Raw genomic sequence first — 20,640 nt, forward strand, 5'->3', positions numbered from 1 at the left:
TTTCTTTTGATTTCCATTTGCATGGAATATCTTTATCCATCCCCTCACTTTCAGTCTGTATGTGTCCCTAGGTCTGAAGTTGGTCTCTTGTAGACAGCATATATACAGGTCTTGTTTTTGTATCCATTCAGCCAGTCTATGTCTTTTGGTTAGAGCATTTAATCCATTTACACTTAAGGTAATTATTAATATGTATGTTCCTATTACCATTTTCTTAATTGTTTTTGGTTTGTTATTGTAGGTCTTTTCCTTTTCTTGTATTCCTGCCTAGAGAAGTTCCTTTAGCATTTGTTGTAAAGCTGGTTTGGTGGTGCTGAATTCTCTTAACTTTTGCTTGTCTGCAAAGGTTTTAATTTCTCCGTGAAATCGGAATGAGATCCTTGCTGGGGAGAGTCATCTTGGTTTTACGTTTTTCCCTTTCATCACTTTAAATATGTCCTGCCACTCCCTTGTGGCTTGCAGAGTTTCTGCTGAAGGATCAGCTGTTAACCTTATGGGGATTCCCTTGTATGTTATTTGTTGTTTTTCCCTTGCTGCCTTTAATAATTTTTCTTTGTATTTAATTTTTGATAGTTTAATTAACCTGTATGTTGGCATTTTTCTCCTTGGATTTATTCTGTATGGGACTCTCTGTGCGTCCTGGATTTGATTGACTATTTCCTTTCCCATATTAGGGATATTTTCAGCTACAATCTCTTCAAATATTTTCTCATTCCCTTTCTTTTTCTCTTCTCCTTCTGGGACTCCTATAATTCAAATGTTGGTGCGTTTAATGTTTTCCCAGAGTTCTCTAAGACTGTCCTCAATTCTTTTCATTCTTTTTTTAAATTCTGCTCTGCTGTAGTTATTTCCACTGTTTTATCTTCCACGTCACTTATCCGTTCTTCTGCCTCAGTTATTCTGCTATTGATTCCTTCTTAGAGAAGTTTTAATTTCATTTATTGTGTTGTTCGTAATTGTTTGTTTGCTCTTTAGTTCTTCTAGGTCCTTGTTAAATGTTTCTTGTACTTTTTCCATTCTATTTTCAAGATTTTGGATCATCTTTACTATCATTACTCTGAATTCTTTGTCAGGTAGACTGCCTATTTCCTCTTCATTTGTTAGGTCTGGTGGGTTTTTACCTTGCTCCTTCCTCTGCTTTGTTTCTCTGTCTTCTCATTTTGCTTAACTTACTGTGTTAGGGGTCTCCTTTTCGCAGGCTGTAGGTTCGTAATTCCCGTTGTTTATGGTGTCCGTGGCTAAGGTTGGTTCAGTCGGTTGTGTAGGCTTCCTGGTGGAGGGGACTGGTGCCTGTGTTCTGCTGGATGAGGCTGGATCTTGTCTTTCTGGTGGGCAGGACCACATCCAGTGGTGTGTTTTGGGGTGTCTGTGACCTTATTATCATTTTAGGCAGCCTCTCTGCTAATGGGTGGGGTTGTGTCCTGTCTTGCTAGCTGTTTGGCATAGGGTGTCCAGCACTGTAGCTTGCTGGTCATAGAGTGGAGCTGGGTCTTAGCATTGAGATGGTGATCTCTGGGAGAGCTTTCACTGATATTACGTGGAGCCGGGAGGTCTTTGGTGTACCAGTGTCCTGCACTTGGCTCTCCCACCTCAGAGGCACAGGCCTGACACCCGGCCGGATCACCAAGACGCTGTCAGCCGCACGGCTTAGAATAAAAGGGAGAAAAAAAGAAAGAAAGAGAGAAAAAAATAAAAGAAAAGAAAGTTATTAAAATAAAAAAATTTTAGTAATTGTTAAAAATTAAAAAAATTAAAAAGTAATTTAAAAAAAAGAAAGAGCAACCAAACCAAAGGACAAATCCAGCAATGATAACAAGCGCTAAAAACTATACTAAAAAACAAAGAAAAAAACAAAATAAAAAAAATGGACAGACAGAACCCTAGGACAAATGGTAAAAGCAAAGCTATACAGACAAAATAACACAACAAAGCATACACATACACACTCAGAAAAAGAGAAAAAGGAAAAAAAAATAGCTATATATGTATAAAAAAAGAGAGCAAGAAAATCAATAAACGAATCTACCAGTGATTATAAACTCTAAATACTAAACTAAGATAAACATAAAAGAAAAAAAATTCGATGCAGAAAGCACCCCCAAGTTTACAGTTGCTCCCAACGTCCACCACCTCAGTTTTGGGATGATTTGTTGTCTACTCAGGTATTATACAGATGCAGGTACATCAAGTTGATTGTGGAGATTTAATCCGTTGCTCCTGATGCCGCACGGAGAGATTTCCCTTTCTCTTCTTTGTTTGCACAGCTCCTGGGGTTCAGCTTTGGATTTAGACCCGCCTCTGCGTGTAGGTTGCCTGAGGGCATCTGTTCCCTGCCCAGAGAGGACGGGGTTAAAGGAGCAGCTGACTTGCGGGCTCTGGCTCACTCAGGCCACGGGGAGGGAGGGGTACGGAGTGTGGGGCAAGCCTGCGGCGGCAGAGGCTGGCGTGACGTTGCACCAGCCTGAGGCGCCCCATGTGTTCTCCCGGGGAAGTTGTCCCTGGATCACGGGACCCTGGCAGTGGCGGGCTGCACAGGCTCCTGGAAGGGGAGGTGTGGATAGTGACCTGTGCTCTCACACAGGCTTCTTGGTGGCTGCAGCAGCAGCCTTAGCGTTTCATGCCCGTCTCTGCGGTCTGCCTGATAGCTGCAACTAGCGCCCACCTCGAGCTCATTTAGGCGGTGCTCTGAATCCCCTCTCCTTGCACACCCCAAAACAATGGTCTCTTGCCTCTTAGGCAGGTCCAGAGTCTTTCCTGCACTCCTTCCTGGCTAGCTGTGGCGCACTAGCCCACTTTAGGCTCTGTTTACGTAGCCAACCCCAGTCCCTGGGGTCTAACCTCCGAAGCCGGAGCCTCAGCTCCCAGCCCCCGCCCGCCCCGGCGGGGGAGCAGACAAGCCTCTCGTGCTGGTGAGTGCTGGTCGGCACTGATGCTCTGTACGGGAATCTCTCCGCTTTGCCCTCGGCACTCCTATTGCTGCGCTCTCCTCCGGGGCTCTGAAACTTCCCCCCACCCCGGTCTCCGCCAGTGAAGGGGCTTCCTAGTGTGTGGAAGCTTTTTCTCCTAAACAGCTCCCTCCCAGAGGTGCAGGTCATGTTCCTATTCTTTTCTCTGTTTTTTCTTTTTTCTTTTGCCCTACCCAGGCACGTGGGGAGTTTCTTGCCTTTTGAGAAGTCTGAGGTCTTCTGCCAGTGTTCGGTAGGTGTTCTGTAGGAGTTGTTCCACGTGTAGATGCATTTCTGATGTATTTGTGGGGAGGAAGGTGATCTCCACATTTTACTCTGCCATCTTGAAGGTCTCCCCGAGAGGGAGTGTTAACAGTGTCAAAATACCCACTGGATATTTTCCCTTTATGTTTACGGCATAATAAGCGTCTATCTATAAAGAATATGGGGGAAATGATTTGAGACTGTAAAACATAGTGATCATGATTCTTTAGTGATTCTCGGGAGCTGAGGCAAAGGAAATCCATGCTTGCAGTGGTATATCAAGGCTCTCAGTTTGTGGCACAGTTCTTTTAGGGAATGAAAAGGAACTAAACCCTGTTATGGAACTATTTAGTCCTTGAATCAGGAAGGTATTTCAGGTGAGTTCTGTGAGACTCAAAAGGTAATTATTTACCAAGTATCCAGTGTAACATCAAGTATTGGCTAAGTCCCATACAAGCATATTATTTAATCCTCTCTCACTCCTTCATGGTAGCTAAATCTTGTCACATAATCCCCCATCAGTGAGGAAATGATGGGCCTGGGATTCCTAAGTGACTTCCTGATCAAGGGCAAAGAGCAAGTTGGAGAGGGAACCACCGCTTGTCTCCATAGCCAGTGGGCCTCCGTTCTGCCTATTAACTCTGTGAGCCAGGCTAAGTAGTCGAAGAGCAATGCGCATTTGGGAAGGAAGAAACTCATGTCAAAATGACCCCTGACAAAAGGTAGCGGTGATCAAGAAGGGATAAAGATAAGGCCCAGGGGAGTGCTATTTCACAGTTGGAAAGCTGGGGAAGACGCGGGCATTGCCTCATCTAAATCTTTTCATCGTACAGAATACCTAGACCTCAAGGTCATGTGCAGTTAGCGTCAGCATGGAGACAAGAGCCCCTTCCTGGACTAACATTCATTCCACTCTCTCCTCATAAAGTGCAGTTGCTTTTGCTGGGAATGAGAGGCTGTCAGTATAAGCGTCTGTGGCACCCTTTTAGAAGGAAATAGTTAAACTGGGGAAAATCATACCTTTTAATTATTGAAATCCTTTATTGATGCTGAGACATTGTTTGGTGAACATACATGGAGAATATTCATAGATATTATATATTACTGAAGCTCCCTCTTATTGACTTCTGCAACACAACATAAACACGCAGAGCCCAATAAAACAATGACTTTGTCTTAATAGCATTATGAATAAATTATTAAGAACTTTTTTTCTTCTGCAGTAATTTTACTAGTTTGTTTTTTTTTTTAAATAAAATCAAACCTTCTATAGGACTGTAACTAAAAGTAAAAGAACATGCAGCAGTTTTTAGCCATAATCCTCAGGAGATTAATAAAGAACTGTCAAAACTCAGACGAAAGAATATCCTCTGTTTGCTGAGGGCCTCCTTGAGAATGGCTTTCAAGGGGGCCGTAACCTCTGTGATTGCTTACGCATCTCACCAACTGTGGCTGAAGTCTGTGCTGGAGAACTTGCCCAGAATGGCTGCTGCACCATGCTTGTTGGATGCCAATGGATGTTGCCAAGGTGAAGGAGTGGGTCTTCTTTTTTCTGCATTATTCTCCTCTAGCACAAGCCTGGCCCATAGCAGGGCCTCTTCAAATGCTTATTGGATCAGTTACTGTACTACAGGCCATACCCTTTAACTACAAAGCCAGGTACCATAGTTTGGATTTCCTACTGAGTCGGCCTGGGGATCTGCTCCGAGCTAGTATACACAGTGAATAACTGTGATGAGAGATGGAGGACCCAGTTTAATGAGCAAGGGCTCCTGTCTCAGCCAGACCTATATTTTAGTGATGGTGGCACTGTCTTAACGCAAGTTACTTTGTCCCTTTGACCCTCATTTCTTGAAAAATGATAATACCCACTTTTCAGGGGCTGGTGAGAGGACTGTGTGATAAACATGTAAAATGACCTAACTCAGAGCCTGGGAGCTTGTTCTTAGTATTCGCCTATGCTTGCCACCAGGTGGAAGCCCTGGAGGAGAGTCACCTGATCAGGAGCCAGCTATTAAGTCTGATTTATCTATTGCTTTACTACTCTTGCATACCCATTGAGTACCTGCTGCTCCATCCCTGTAGCTCAGTGTATCCTCTTCTCTGTTCTCACGTTAGATCAGTTTTAATTGAGTCTCTGTGGCTGCTGTCTCTGGTGTGGGTTCAGTCAACTCTCCCAGTGCCCAGTCCGGCCAACCCTGCCAGAGAGCTTGCCGAGGACCAATGTCCATCCTGTGATTTTGTATGCAAGGGCAGGGCTACTGTAGGTCACTGTTAGCCTGGCCAATTTCACTCCGATTTTTCTTCTCATTTCTTCATTTAGTCCCCAGATATATCTCCGCATCATCCATTTGCTTTTGTGTCTCATTATGAGCTAGGGGGTCACTCTCAAACCTTCTCTGTTGGGAGGTGAGAACATGTGTGATCTGTCCAAGACCGACACCAATCTGCATTGTTCAAGGCTCCCTGTATTGGAGGTCACTCAGCACCCAAACAGTGCTTCTCTCTGCAGATATAAGCTGGTTCTTTTAGCACCTTTGAGGACAGGTAGGAGTTCTTATCATCCTTTTGCAGTGTGGAGAAGCTGAGGTAGGGAGAGTCAGATGTTTATTCTGTGTCATAGCATCAGCTGTGATGGTCAGGGAATAGCTTGTAGGGGACGCCTGCTCCTAGTTGGAGTTGATACCTCAAAGCAATACAGCTGGTTTACGGTTTCTCTGAAGTCTTTTGGGGTGGCACCATTGGTTTCTTCCTCTTTGGATGTTGGCCCGTTCTGTAGTGCTAGGAGTGATTTTTTCTTGAGTCTAAAGGAAGTTAGACACATTGAACGTGGATACCTAAACTTTTGAGGCCTGCCTTTTGGAAGATACCCACACCTTGGATACCATCATTTCTGAAAGAATATTGGGCTTGATTGAGAAAGTGTTTTAACCCAGTGATGACAATTATTAAAAACTTATACCTTCACTACCCCTGCTATTTAAGACTGTTTTTCAGGCAAAAGGGTGGTTGTGTTTTTTCTTGCACTTGGAATACTCCCTGGTGTTAGGATAGACTTAAAGCAGAGTTGAAAAGAACCCTTTGGTTCTCTTCTCTAGGGAATGCAGACATTTTGTCAAAGGGCTATTGACCTCTATAGAAACTGTGCTATATGAAAACAGCCTGAGGAGTCAGTGGTCCCAAATTTGAATCTCTCTTCCCTTATTTAGTAGCAGCATAACTTGCATAGGCTTCATCCTCTCTCAGAGTCTGTTTCCTTCTCTGTAAAATGAGGCCAATAGTACCTGCCTTTGAAAGCTATTATGAAGATTATATAAATGCCTAACGCTGTATTGGCTCATAATAAGTACTGCGGACGTGCAGGCTCAGCGGCCATGGCTCACGGGCCCAGCCACTCCGCGGCATGTGGTATTCTCCCGGACCGGGGCACGAACCCACATCCCCTGCATCGGCAGGCGGACTCTCAACCACTGCGCCACCAGGGAAGCCCGGTGCAGTCATTCTTTATCTTACTGATGGCACATCGCTTCTACTCATGTGTCACTCTCGCCCTATCATGTTTTTATAGGAAAATGTTTAGGGTTTCAGACTTTTTAAATGACATATACATAAACTCATATGAACTTACAAATCATAAGCGTATAGGTCAATGCATTTAAACAAAGATAGCGACCCTGTATAACCAGGACCCTGATCACGAAAGAAAACAGAGTTAGCACCCTCCCCCAAATCCTCCTTGTGCCCCTTTCAGTCACCACCCCCTCCGCCAAGGGGAAGCATTAACTGGATTTGTAACACCATAGATTAATAGGATCACTTTTAAATTTTATATAACAGAATCATACAGTGCAAACTTTTCCCGTAGGTGGCTTCTTTTACTCTACAATATGTTTTTGTAAAAATCTGTTTCGTGTCACTGAGAGTAGCTGTAGTTTACCCACTATCACTGCAAAGTGGTATTCCATTGTGTGATTATATCACAATGTGTTTATCCATCCTATTTTTGATGGCCATTTGAGTAGCTTCCAGTTTGGGGCTATTTTGAATAGGGCTGCTATGAACATTCTTGTGCATGTCTTTTGACTCATATAGAAATGCATTTTAGTCAGGTATATACCGATGAGTGGAATTTCCGGTGTATAGTGGATGCAAGTGCCTAGTTTTCATAGCTACTGTCAAATAGTTCTCCAAAGCTGGGTTTTTGGTTTTTAAAAGACAAAGTCATATTAGTGGTAACAAGACCAACCTTGCATTAGTAATCATCTTATACTTAGAAATGGAATCATCTTGCTAAAGCTGTAGTTTATGTGCTACTCACAAATGGAATTTCAGTACCCAGTTCTATCGCATATTAGTTGTCCTTACCTAGGAGTAATAATGGTCTTCTCTCATCCTGGACTCCTGAAGGCAAAACATTTTCCATGCAGGTACCAACCTTTCTCCGGATGTGAAAGCTTCAGCTTGTTCATTTTTATGGTACAATAAAAGCCCACTTTAAAAAAATTGGCCAGCAGGGGATTAGGGTATCAGTAGAAAAATTCTATGTGTATGCAGTTGCTAAGTTATCTTTATCCTGCTTGTTCTGTTCTGGAAGTGTATTACTAGGAGCTGTCAGTTGTCTTAAATGTTTTAATGAATAATACTTAGTTGCCTAAGGCTTTTTTAAAGCAAAGTACAAAGATTTGTTTTAAATGCAGAGGGAGATGGAAAATAATAGATGTTCTGCCTTAACAAAAGCATCACCAAATGCCAGCTAACTGACCTCATTTCCCTGTTTCCAGCACAGTGAAATTTCATTATCATCATCATCTTTATTAACTAATTTTTATTATCAGTCTGTAAAACACTAAGGGGTTTATAGTAGAGTGAAGTGAAATGGAACATGTGTTGAAATTGGAATTAGGTACCTGGGAACAAGTCTGTCTGCCATTTACTAGTTCTGTATCTTTGGGACAATCACTTAACTTCTTCTACCTCAGCTTCCACAATTTTAAAAAGGAAGGGTTAGATTCCAAGACATGTAAGAATCTTTCCAGCTTTAGAAATCCTGTGATTTGAATTTTAATCAATTTGGGTTGATCGAAATGCATACAACCAAATTTTTTCTTGTAATTAAATATATTATCATTATTTTTACTTTCATAGCTTAAGAAGATAGATGCCCATGCTTTTCTGAGTTCAATGACTTTCACATGGACTTTCTTAAATAAATAAGATGAGAATGCTTGTCCTAAGTGAATTAAGGACAACAGTAAGAATCCTTCTACTTCCCAGTTATAGTTTCCTTGAAATTGCTCTTTCTTTATTTAGTAAAGAGGGAAGTGGAGCAGAGGAGGGGAAAATCCACTGGGCAATAATATTGGCAAAACATTGAACTGTCCCAACCTCAAATATCTTCTTAGTTTTTATTTAATATTAGTATTTATTTATTTAGAAAAATATACATTAAGCAACAGCTATTTGTCAGGGACTTAAGATCTAGAAATAGGTTAACAGAAACTCACACAGTCAATGAAAACCTGCACAGTCAATGAAAGTCTCTTGTGTCTAAAAATACAACAGATCAGATATTTTGCATGATTTTCCCTTTTAAAATAACAAAATAATGGAATATACTATATATGTTCATTGTGGAAAATTTCAGACCTGATTTTTTTTTTTAACAGCCTGTACACATCATAAAATCTAAGCTAGGACTTTAAAGGAAGATTATATATATTGATTTATTCTTTTTTACCTGCATGTTTTGCCCTGGAATATAATTATATTGAAAGGCTGGTAAGAATGATGATTTTGGAGAAAAAGAGTACATAAAAATCAGCTTTGGAGTTTTTTAACATAATACTTTGTGTTTAATTTTTAATTATGGAGGCATAAGAGATTATATCCAGTGTGTTGAGAATTGATATTGCTTAATGGAAACGTTTTCTTCCCTACTATTACATATATTATTCATAGAAAAAAGTGGTCTTTTATGAAAGGGCGGCTGGTCCTTTAAGAGAGGAACTTCCTCAGAGTAGCTGCTAACAGTGGTTTTGATTTGCTGCCCAACATTCACTTACAGGCTCATTTAACATTACTAGGTGATCTCGGTTCACTTCATGACCTCTTGGAACCTAAATCACAGACAGGGTCATTTAAGAGATTTGGGGAGAGTAGACAGCCAGTTAGCAACTTTGGGGAGCTCCGGCTAGAAAATAATCTTTATACAAATGAATACTTAACTATATCAATTGGAGCCCATCAAGTCCCAGGCGCAGCAGCTGCACCTGGAGTGCAGCTTCTAAGCGCAGCTCAGCCCCGCAGAGGGCATGCGCCAGGTCTACTACTTCGGCCTGTGAGGGAAGTACTACAACGCCACGGAGCTGGAGCTGTTCGGGTCTGGCCTGGAGGACCTGTTCCACTCCTGCAACCAGAAGTTGACGCTCAAAACGGTGCTCAGGATCGCAATCCAGCTGGTCAGGCGCATGAAGTACATGCACACCAAGGGCCTCACCTACCGGGACGTGAAGCCCGAGAACTTCCTGGCTGGGCTGCCGGGCACGCCATCCACAATCATCGACTGACTCCGGCCTAGCCAAGGAGTCCATCAACCCCGAGACCAAGAAGCACATCCCGTACTGCGAGCACGACGTACGGGTGCTCATAAGCCTCAACACACCTGGGCAAGGACCAGAGCCGTTGTGATAACCTGGAGGCGCTGGGCTACGTGCTTCCTGTGCGACAGCCTGCGCGGGCAGAGGCTCAAGGCGCGCCAGCGGAAGATCCGGGACGCCAAGCGGGCCACGCCCACCGAGAGCCTCCCCGAGAGGTTCCCGGAGATGGCCACGTACCAGTGCTACGGGCGGCGCCTGGACTTCTTTGAGAAGCTGAACTCTGACTACCTGCACAAGTTCTTCACTACCTCTGACCGCAGCCGCTTTGTGTTTGGTTACCAGTCCGACTGGGCCGGGAAGGCCCGGCCCACGCCTATGGCACGGTCCACACCAGCCTGCCCTCGCAGCCTCAGGCTCGGGACAAAGCCTTGCTACACAGCAAAAACCAGGCACTGAACTCCATCCACGGGGAGCTGAATGCCGACGACACCACCGCTGGTCACTTCGGTGTCCCCATCACAGTCCGTGCAGACGTGGAGGTGGCTGACGACACCAAGTGCTGCTGTTTCCTTCAGAGGAGAAAGAGAAAATCGCTGGAGCCACGCAAGTGACCCTGGAGCGGTGGTCCCTGAATCTTCCCGCTGCAGCCCCTCGGGGCCAGCTTGGCCATGGCCATGTGGCCGCAGCCGGACGCAGACTGCCAGGCCGGCAGAGCTGCCCTCCCCACGTGGGATCACTTACTTTACATGAGACTTTGGACGAGATTCCTTACACCTGTGTCTAGTCCGCCCTTCCAAGAGCATTAGCTATTTAGAACAAGGAGAAAAGAAAACTCCAGCGGCCGCTCTGCCTTGCATCTCCGCCCGTGTCTGCTGAGTAAGTAGTGCAGCCGCCGGCCCCGTTAGTGCCATAAAGTGCAGCTTCTCTCCCTCTATCCGGAGGCCGTTTTCTCCTGGGGTCGCTGTGGGACGTTGCTGCCAGAGGTGAGCCCGCCCTGGGCCTCCCCAGGCCAAAGGGGAAGGCTGGGTGAGGGCGGCCCCCAGCCGAAATGCTGCTCCAAAGCCTGGGCCGGCAGGTGTGGCCGGCGGGGAGTTCCTGCGCACCTACTCCAGCCGCTGCCCCAGGGCCCAGACCTCTGGGCGGCCACCACTGGGCCCCTTGGGTGGTGCCAGGTGTGCCTGGTTTTCTTGTGTTGGCTCGGCGCTGTCGGCCGAGCAGTGGGAGATAAGCGTCTTAAAGCCAGTCCCAGACCCACAGTGGGCCCGGTCCGAGCGGTCAGCGTGGTCTCCCGGAGGCCGGAGTGCTGCGCGGTCAGAGCAACTGGGGGCGTTCCCTGCGGCGTGTGCATCTAGGTCTTGCCTTACAAAGTGTACAGAAATGGCACTTCGTTTCGCTGATGCTTCCTGGAGGCCACAGAATTTAGGGGCTTTTTAAAAAAAATAAAGGAAAATGAAACCAAAATACTACTACTAATGATTATCATGCAGGCTTTGCTGAGTGCCAGGCGCTGTATTATTTCATCTTTATGACAAATCTTTGATAGAGGTATCATTACTAGAGCCAGTTTCAGGTGAGGAAATTGAGGCTTAGGTTTATTAAATGAGTTGTGTAGAGACACACAGCTGATAGATGATGAGATTAGGATTTAAACCATGTTCTAACCCCAAAGACTGTGTTCATGGGAGCTGCAGTTGTTACGGGTGAACCTATGTGGAGACATTTCTGTATGAAATAAGGTGGAGGTGTTTGGCAGTTGGGGAAAAAAAATAGTTATGGGACTTTTCTTGGAAAATATCACGGCATTTTCCCAGTGGTGGTGATGATTGGAGAACTGATACTGATGAGCAAAAATTATAGGAGTTTTGTCAAGACTGGGGACGAGTGAGGAAACTGTTAAGATCTCTGCATGAGTTGTTCTAAACTGGGTTTACTTTTAGAAGTTAGCTATATTGGACTTGAGGTGCTTAAGCAGGCTTTGGGTATCTGGGATTCGTGCATCTGAATGACATCCAAGTTTTCTCTCAAAGCTAGTGTTCAAAGAGAGAGTGTGTCATAGACGTGCAAAAATTACTGCTGTGGTCTTGTTAGTGGGTTGATCTGCAAGAAGCAGCAAGAGTAAAAACACTTATTGATCTTTGTTCTTATTTCACAAGATCATTTTGGCGATCAGGATCCTTGTGATTCCACATGAATTTTAGGATTTTTTTCCTATTTCTGCAAAATATGCCATAGGGATTTTTCATAGGCATTGGATTGAATCTGTAGATCACTTTAGATAGTATGGACATTTTAACAATATTGAGTCTTTCAATCCATGCACAGGGATGTGTTTCCATTTAGACTTCGAAACAATACGAAGCTGTGCTAATCAAAACAGTATGATATTGGCACAATGGCAGACATATAGACCAATGGAACAGAATAGAGAGTCTAGAACTAGATCCAAGCACACACTGTCAAATTATCTTTAACAAGATTGCCAAGACTACACAATAGGGAAAGAATAATTTCTTTAATAAATGGTGTTGGGAAACCTGGATATCCACGTACAGAAGAATGAAGTTGGACCCTTATGTTAAAAATCAACTCAGGGGCTTCCCTGGTGGCGCAGTGGTTGAGAGTCCGCCTGCCGATGCAGGGGACATGGGTTTGTGCCCCGGTCCGGGAAGATCCCACATGCCGCGGAGCGACTGGGCCCATGAGCCATGGCCGCTGAGCGTGCGCGTGCGGAGCCTGTTGCTCCGCAACGGGAGAGGCCACAACAGTGAGAGGCCTGCGTACCACAAAAAACAAACAAAAAAAATCAACTCAGAATGGATTAAATACTTAAGCATAAGACCTGAAACTATAAAACTTCTTGAAAACAGAGGGAAAATCTTCGTAAGATTGGTGTTGGCAATCATTTTTTGGATATGACATCAAAAACACAGGCAATGAAAGCAAAAGTGGACAAGTGGGACTACATCAAACTGAAGAGCTTCTTTTAAAAATATATATATTTATTTATTTTTGTCTACGTCAGGTCTTAGTTGCGGCACGCGGGATCTTTCGTTGTGGTGCATGGGCTCTTTGTTACAGTACGCAGGCTTCTCTCTAGTTGTGGCGCATGGGCTTCTCTCTAGTTGAGGTCTGTGGGCTCAGTAGTTGTGGCATACAGGCTTATTTGCCCTGCAGCATGTGGGATCTTAGTTCCCCGACCAGGGATCAAACCCGTGTGCCCTGCCTTGGAAGGTGGATTCTTAACCACTGGACCACCAGGGAAGTCCCTCAAACTGAAAAGCTTCTGTACAGCAAAGAAAACAATCAACAGAGTGAAAAGGCAACCTATGGAATGGGAAAAAATATTTGCAAACCATATTATGGTAAGAGGTTAATAGCCAGTATATTAAGGACTCCAATGTTAAAACCAAATAACTTCATTTAAAAATGTGCTAAGAACTTGAATAGACATTTCTCCAAGGCACACAAATGGTCAACAAGTTTTTGAAAGATGCTCAACATAATCATCAGAGAAGTGCAGATCATGAGCTATCACTTCACACCTGTTAAGATAGCTATCATAAAAAAAAACAGGAAATAGCTTGGTAACACTGTGGAGAAATTCAAACTTTTATACACTGTGGGAATGTAAAATGGTACAACCACTGTGGAAAACGTTATGAAGTTTCCTTAAAAAATTAAAAGTAGAACTACTATATAAAATAATCCAGCAATCCCACTTCTGGGTATTTATCTAAAATAATTGAAAATAGGATCTTGAAGAGATATTTGCGTTTCCATGTTCATTGCAGCATTATTAATAATAGCAAAGATATGGGACAATCTAAATGTCCATTGATGAAAAAATGAAAATAATCCATCACTGAAGGACAAATAGTGCATAGTTCCACTTACATGAGGTATCCAAAGTAGTAAAACTCAGAGAAACAGAAAGTAGAATGGTGGATGCCAGGGACCAGAGGGAGGAAGAAATGGGAAGATGCTTTTCCATGGGTACAGAGTTTCAGTAATACAAGATGAAAAAATTTTAGAGCTCTGTTGTGCAGCAGTGTGTATATAGTTAACAGTACTGTACTGTACACTTAAAAATTTGTTAAGAAGGTAGATTTCATGTGAATTGTGCCCCCGCCCCCCCGCAAAAGCAAACATTGAGAATGAAAATACATATTGAGAATGTGAGAAGGATAAAAAGAGAAGGCAGGGGCTTCCCTGGTGGCGCAGTGGTTGAGAGTCTGCCTGCCGATGCAGGCGACACGGGTTCGTGTCCCGGTCCAGGAAGATCCCACGTGCTGCAGAGCGGCTAGGCCCGTGAGCCATGGCCGCTGAGCCTGCGCGTCTGGAGCCTGTGCTCCGCAGCGGGAGAGGCCACAACAGTGAGAGGCTCGTGTACTGCAAAAAAAAAAAAAATAAAAAAAAATTAAAAAAAATAAAAAGAGAAGGCAGTGGGCTTGAGATTATGGGCATTTGAATTGGCAAAGTCCAGGGCAAGGATCTAGAGGAAGAAGGACAGTTGGATTTTACTCAGAAGACAATCATGTGCTCAGGCAGCCTGTCTTCATTTAAAACCACCTGTGTGCATTTATAGTGCATTATATTCATTTGAGAGGCAGGATTATACAGTGGCTAAGGACATGCAGTTTGGTGTCAGACTGACCTGGGTTTGAGTCTTGGCTCCTCTGATTATGAATTGAAATTTTCTTAACTTCTCTCAGCCTTGCTGTTCTCATCTGTATAGCAGAGAACAATATATATTTCAACTGAGAAGATTAAGTGAGGTAATTTGTGTAGTGATCTCAACTGAAAATTGTGATGATTTTTTTTCAGCAAGGAGGCAGCATTAGTACATAAGGCTGGAGCCTGAAAGTTCGTGAGATTTCAGGCAAGGATATTTCTACAAGGCAGGCTCTCTTGGGAGCTGATGTCAGTATCAGTATTTGTATGCAGATCTGTACCCAAAACATAAACCCCAGAATATAAAACTTCAATGAAATTCAGAGACCTAACAGTCCTATATACAAACACACAGCTTGAAAAGTCAGCTTTCACATACAATTAAGAAAAAAATTGAACTTTAAAAAATAAAACTAGTCGTTAATCTATGGGAAAAGTTGAAATCTCTCCTTTTCTTTGTTGATGTTTCTTTCATTTTTTGATGAAATCTCCCCACGCTGTCATCTTTCAATCATCTAGGTCCCATTCAGAAGCCGGGAGAGCTCTGGCAGAGCCAGTGTCGTGGGTGTGTGCAGGGTCTTTTTTTGCTTGTTTTTCATTGTTGCTTCCTGGGCTTGCTCTTCCGAAAAGGGCAAATGGGACATCTCAGAGTATTAACTTACCAGACAGGGGTTATTAAATGATATGAATGTGGTTGCCATAGGATTTTGCAATTCTTCTAAGTTGGTAATAACTGTTTTAAAGGAATAGGTAAGGGAGGATTTCCTTAAGTCATCAGGTGGTGTCCTGCCTGTGCCTGGAATGGCCTAAGTCACTGTTCTTCTGGTAACTCTAAGTTGATGGATGTCATATATGGTATTCTGACACTGAGTGTTAAAATAAGTGCCCTTTAGACTTCAGCAAGATATTTGGCAAGGTCTTCCACATGAGCTTTCCAGACTTGATGGAAGGAGAAGTCAGAATGCTGCTCCAAGTAAGCAGATTCATATGTGGTTGTAATTTGATAGTGGATTCTAATCATATTTTTTATTCAGTCATTCATTCAGTGTCAACAGATATTTAGTCAGAGCTTTACCATGTGTCAGACCCTTTTCTAGGTACTGAGAATGTACTAGTGACCAAAGGAGACAAAGCTCCTGCCTTCATGGAACTTATATTCTAGTGCCGCAGGGCTCTTTCCTTAGACCCGTCTTGTTCAACATTTCTGTAATTGATTTCTGTAACATTCAGAAACATGTTTGTCCTATGAAGCCACAGTAATAAAGACAGTGCACTACTGGCATAAGGCTAGACATATAAAAATGGAATGGAATTGAGAGTACAGAAATAAACCCTTATATTTGTAGGCAATTCATTTTTGACAAGGGTGCCAAGACAATTCAATGAGGAAAGTGGTGCTGGTACAACTACACAACTGCGTATCCATGCAAAAGAATGATGTTGAACCCTTACCTCACACCATATGCAAAAAATAACTCAAAGTGGATTTAATATATAAATGTAAGAGCTAAGACTGTAAAAGCCTTAGAAGAAAATAAGTGTAAGTCTTTGTGATCTTAGATTAGGCAGTGCATCTTAACTGTGGCACTGAAAGCACAAGCAACAAAGGAAAAAATTAGATAAATTGGGCTTCATCAAAATTTGAAACTTTTGTGTTTCAAAGAACGACATCAGGAAATTGAAAATACAACCCACAGAGTAAGAGTAAATATTTGCAAATCATGTATCTGATAAAATATCCAAAATACTTTAAAAAATCATGTATCTAAAATATATAAAGAACTCCTACAACTCAATAATAAAAAGACTAATGATCCAACTAAAAATTGGGCTAAGATTTGAATAGACATTCTCCAAAGATATCCACGTGGTCAGAAAGCCCATGAAATGGGCTAATGCTCAATAGCATTAGTCTTTAGGGAGCTACAAATAAAAACCACAGTGAAATACCACTTCATACCCCTAGGATAGATATAATCAAAACCAAACAATAATAAGTGTTGACAAGGATGTGGAGAAGTCAGAACCCTCATACACTGCTGGTGGGAATGTAAAATCGTTCAGCTGATGTGGAAAATGATTTGGCATTTCTTCAAAAGAGCTAAACATAGAGTTACCATATGACCCAGCCATTCCACTTTTAGGTATATACTCAAGAGAATTGAAAACATCTGTCCACAAAAAAACTTCCACATGAATGTTCATAGCAGCATTATTTATAGCATTCAAAAATGGAAACAATTCAAGTGTATGTTAACTGAAGAATGAATAGACAAAGTGTGCTGAATCCATACAATATACTAGTATTTGGCCGTAGAAATAAAGTACTGATAAATGCTACAACATGGATGCATCTTAAAAAACATGATTCTAAGTGAAGGAAGCCACACACAAAAGACCATATATTATATGAATCCATTTCTATGAGATGTCCATAACAGGCAACTACATAGAGACAGAAATTCATGATTGCCAGAGGATGGAGGGAGGAGGGATGGGGACTGCTAATGGGAATAGAGTTTCTTTTTAGGCTGATGAAAATTTTCTGGAATTAGATAGTAGTGATGGTTGTATAACTTTGCAAATATTAAAAATCACTAGATTGTACAATATAAAAGGGTGGATTTTATGGTATGTGAATTATATCAATAAAAATGCTTATCATAATTATAGGTTACATGAAACTAGCAAGGGGAATATTTGCATTGGATGGCAAAAATGGCAAAGTCTATACTCAGAAGAATCTTGACAGATTGGAAAGATGGGCTGAATCTGAAAAGGTAAAATTTAGAAGGAATAAACATAGAGTCTTAAAACTGCATTTAAGAAAAACAATAACAGCCCTATAAAATAATTCCAGGCTTTAGTTCACAGAGAGCCTGTTGTGAGTCGGCAGAATGTCACATCCTAAAAGGTTAATGTAATGTTTGCAGCATTAACAGAAGTATAGTTACTCCAGTGGGATATTAACATCATTTTGTTTTTTGAGCTGGTCAAATGACACCCAGACTTTTGAGGTCAGTTCTGGTCGTTGTGATTCAGGAAATATCTAGTTCAGTGGGTGAATCTAGCCCAAATACATATTATATTTGGCTTTCACGAAGTCTGTGTTCTCATTTGAAGGCATTTTGGTAAGATGGGCCTCTTACCACCAGCCCTATCACTCCTTCATTACCACAAGCAGGCCCAGACTCATACATGTATTTTACCCACATCCTCCTTATTAACATTTGAATTTAGCCCCTCTCTCCACCCACTCTTGAAAACAAAGGCATGTAAAAAGGATGGTAAAGGCGTCCCAAGACATGTTGAAAGGATAAGGAACAATTGAATGAACTATTATGCTTCATCAGAAAAAGATCTGGGAACCATGGGAGCAGACTTCAAATATCTGAAGGTCTTTCATGTAGATGTGGGAAAAGACTAATGAATACAAGGGATTGATGGGTTGAGGCTTCAGAGAAGGAGATGTTTTGACTCAAAGTAGAGAGCATTTCAACTGAGCTCCCTGTGGATGGGTGGTCTTTATTCAAAGGTGGAGGGTTGGTTGAGCTTTGTTGGCACAAGCTGGATGACCATTTAAATGGATATAGGATCTAGATGACTTTTGTAATCTCTTCTAGTTTTAAGATTTCATCATGATGCTAATTATCTGTCAAGCCACCCTGCTGGTTTATCTATTAGACATTCTACCAAGGGACTGCAAACATAAGACTGTCTCATGGATCTTTGTCCTTTAGGAAGCTCACAGTCTAGAAGGAATTATAAGAATACCAACACCGTGTGTTGTATTATATTGTATTGAATTGTGTTGTTTGTATTGCAGTGATGATGGTGGTGATTGAGGAGTGTGTGTGTGTGTGTGGTGTGTTTTGCAAGTGTGTACATTTATGCTCATGTGAGCAGGGCTAAACTAATACGTGGGCCACTAGTGCTTTTGGTGTCAGAAGTGAAGAGGATGCCCTATTTTTATTAAACAAAATAAGAGCTTCACTCAGCCACTGACTGATAACACCCTGGGAAAGGTGACTGTTTTCAGTGACTTCTAATTTCTATTTCAGTGTCTGATTGCAAGGTCTTTGCTAAGGGTCAGTTGTGATGGAGTTTGTAGGGTTGTAGAAGAACCTCAGCCAGTACTGGGGAGAGTGTGATATGCAGGTGGAGAGCCGGGCTTGGGCTGGGTGGTGCAGGGAGGGCGAGTGAGAATAAAGATACGACTCTTTCTGCATGTGTCTCTGTGTGAGTTATGAGTGTGTGTGAGAGAGGGTGGTGTGGGTAGGTATATGTATCCTGTGGGGTATCAGGTAAGGCTTCTACCGTTCTATGAACTGGACTCTGGAAATTGAGGAGTACTTGTATTCATTGATCTTATTTGCCTCAAATATTTTCAGCGTATAGTGTCCCTCTGGTGCCTCTTTCTCTGAATCTGTCTCTCTCCTTCCAGGCATAGCTATGGAACAAAGATTAATTAATACATTAACTAAATTATACAAATGGCTTTAACTGCCCTCCATAGGAGCTTTTGTTATTGGAAGGGTCAAATCTGGTCCCATTCAGAAGCAATCCAGAAACGCTCATGGAGCCGTCAAGGACCCCCAGGTGGTGTGAGCTTCCCCACTGAGCAGGAAGACTCTTTTTCTTTTTTTGAATTTTATTTTATTTTATTTTTTTATACAGCAGGTTCTTATTAGTCATCCATTTTATACACATCAGTGTATACATGTCAATCCCAATCTCCCAATTCATCCCCCCCCCCCCCCCCCCCCCGCCACATTCCCCCCTTGGTGTCCATACGTTTGTTCTCTACATCTGTGTCTCTGTTTCTGAGCATGAAGACTCTTGACATCAAACAAAGTACAGAGATCTGGGAGCTCCATGCCTCCGCATTGATGAGATTAGGCAGGGGCTCCTGGGTAACCTCCTCTGCTTTTGAGAAGGACTGGCTGTGCTGGTTACGTAAACCAAGAAAAATCACCATCCTTTCTTGCTGGCTCACTGCCCATTATCCCTCCCGTAGACGGGAGGGGTGTGTGGTGGGGGGAGAGAGAAGAGACAACATGCAGTAATTTGGCCAGTTCTGACTCTGGGCCAGACAAAGCAGTTCATATCCAACAAGTATTGCTGGTTTCTAAACCTTAATGGAAGAATTTTGATGTGTTGATTACCCTGTTTTGTTGAGGAAGGAAGGAAGGAGGAAGAGAAGGAAGAAGGCGGGAGGGAAGAAATACTCCACATGTGCTTGTATATAGTTACGTGAGCTTGGAGAATGGTGTGCAAAGATATATTCTGAACTTTAATGTTAGTTACTTCCGGGAGTGGGATTGCAAGGCAAACGGGCAGAAGTTTCGCTTCAAAAGCTTCTCAGTTGTTTGACGTCTTAGAATGAGCATGCTACATTTTAAGCGAGAAATGTTTAAAATAATTTTTAAAATAGGTAATATCAACCGAGTGTAGGATTTTTCAGAAAAATTAAAGTAGCACCTCTTGCTTTGTTGTTAACTCCCAAACACATGTATTTTTCCCTTGTGAATGTCCTGTCTGCCTTTTTGATTTTACTGATGGTGACACTAGCTACATTCTGTGAAGTGGCTAATCAGGCATGTGGCGAATGTCACAGCTGTTCCAACTTCTCTATGTCTTTGGCTTATCGGCCTGATTCCCAAGCTCAAGAAAACTGCCTCTGTTTTGCCCCTTATGAGATGGCTGGACACTTAGGAGTGAATATTATTCAACTCTGGCAATGGAAGTTTGTCTTGGCTTCTCGGTGCTGGCAGAAGCAGAGGCAGGCCAGCATCTCCGTGGGTAGCAGTAGGAAGCCTTCCATTCTCTTTAGGTGCTTAAGCAGATTTCCAGTTCAATTCTGTCACATCTGAGGGGTTCAGATATCTTTTCAAAACCCAAGCCTTTAAGCTTGTACTAAACTGAAACTCTGAGGCACATGAGGTTGGTTCCTCATCACTATGACTGGAGTTGAAGATTCAAAAAGATGAGGTGATAATAATACCTTACAGATATATAACTTCTTTAAGCAAAGCTCTTTGCAAACAGCTCAGCAAACCCCAGGACTGACAGCCCAGCTCGGCCAGTGCTGAAATGCAGCCGTGCCCTGAACAAAGCCACCTCCAGGGTCAGCAAGCCACCTTCAGAGAGACCTTATCTCCCAG

The 20,640-nt window shown here is 42.7% G+C and overlaps 1 protein-coding gene across 2 annotated transcripts in view; it reads left to right on the top strand.

Moving 5' to 3' along the window:
• Positions 1-20,640, top strand: part of ASTN1 (astrotactin 1) — a 327,557-nt gene that overhangs the window by 77,120 nt on the left and 229,797 nt on the right. The window contains exon 1 of one of the 2 annotated variants that reach the window (XM_079935341.1): positions 9,531-10,681. The exons of the other annotated variant lie outside the window; for it this stretch is intronic. The gene's annotated coding sequence lies outside the window, so the exon portion shown is untranslated. Of the gene's footprint in view, positions 1-9,530; positions 10,682-20,640 lie in introns of those variants that run through there. 2 annotated transcript variants of the gene reach the window in all.

The sequence above is a fragment of the Stenella coeruleoalba genome (genome assembly GCF_951394435.1).
Source record: "Stenella coeruleoalba genome assembly, chromosome: 1".
Lineage (NCBI taxonomy): Eukaryota > Metazoa > Chordata > Mammalia > Artiodactyla > Delphinidae > Stenella > Stenella coeruleoalba.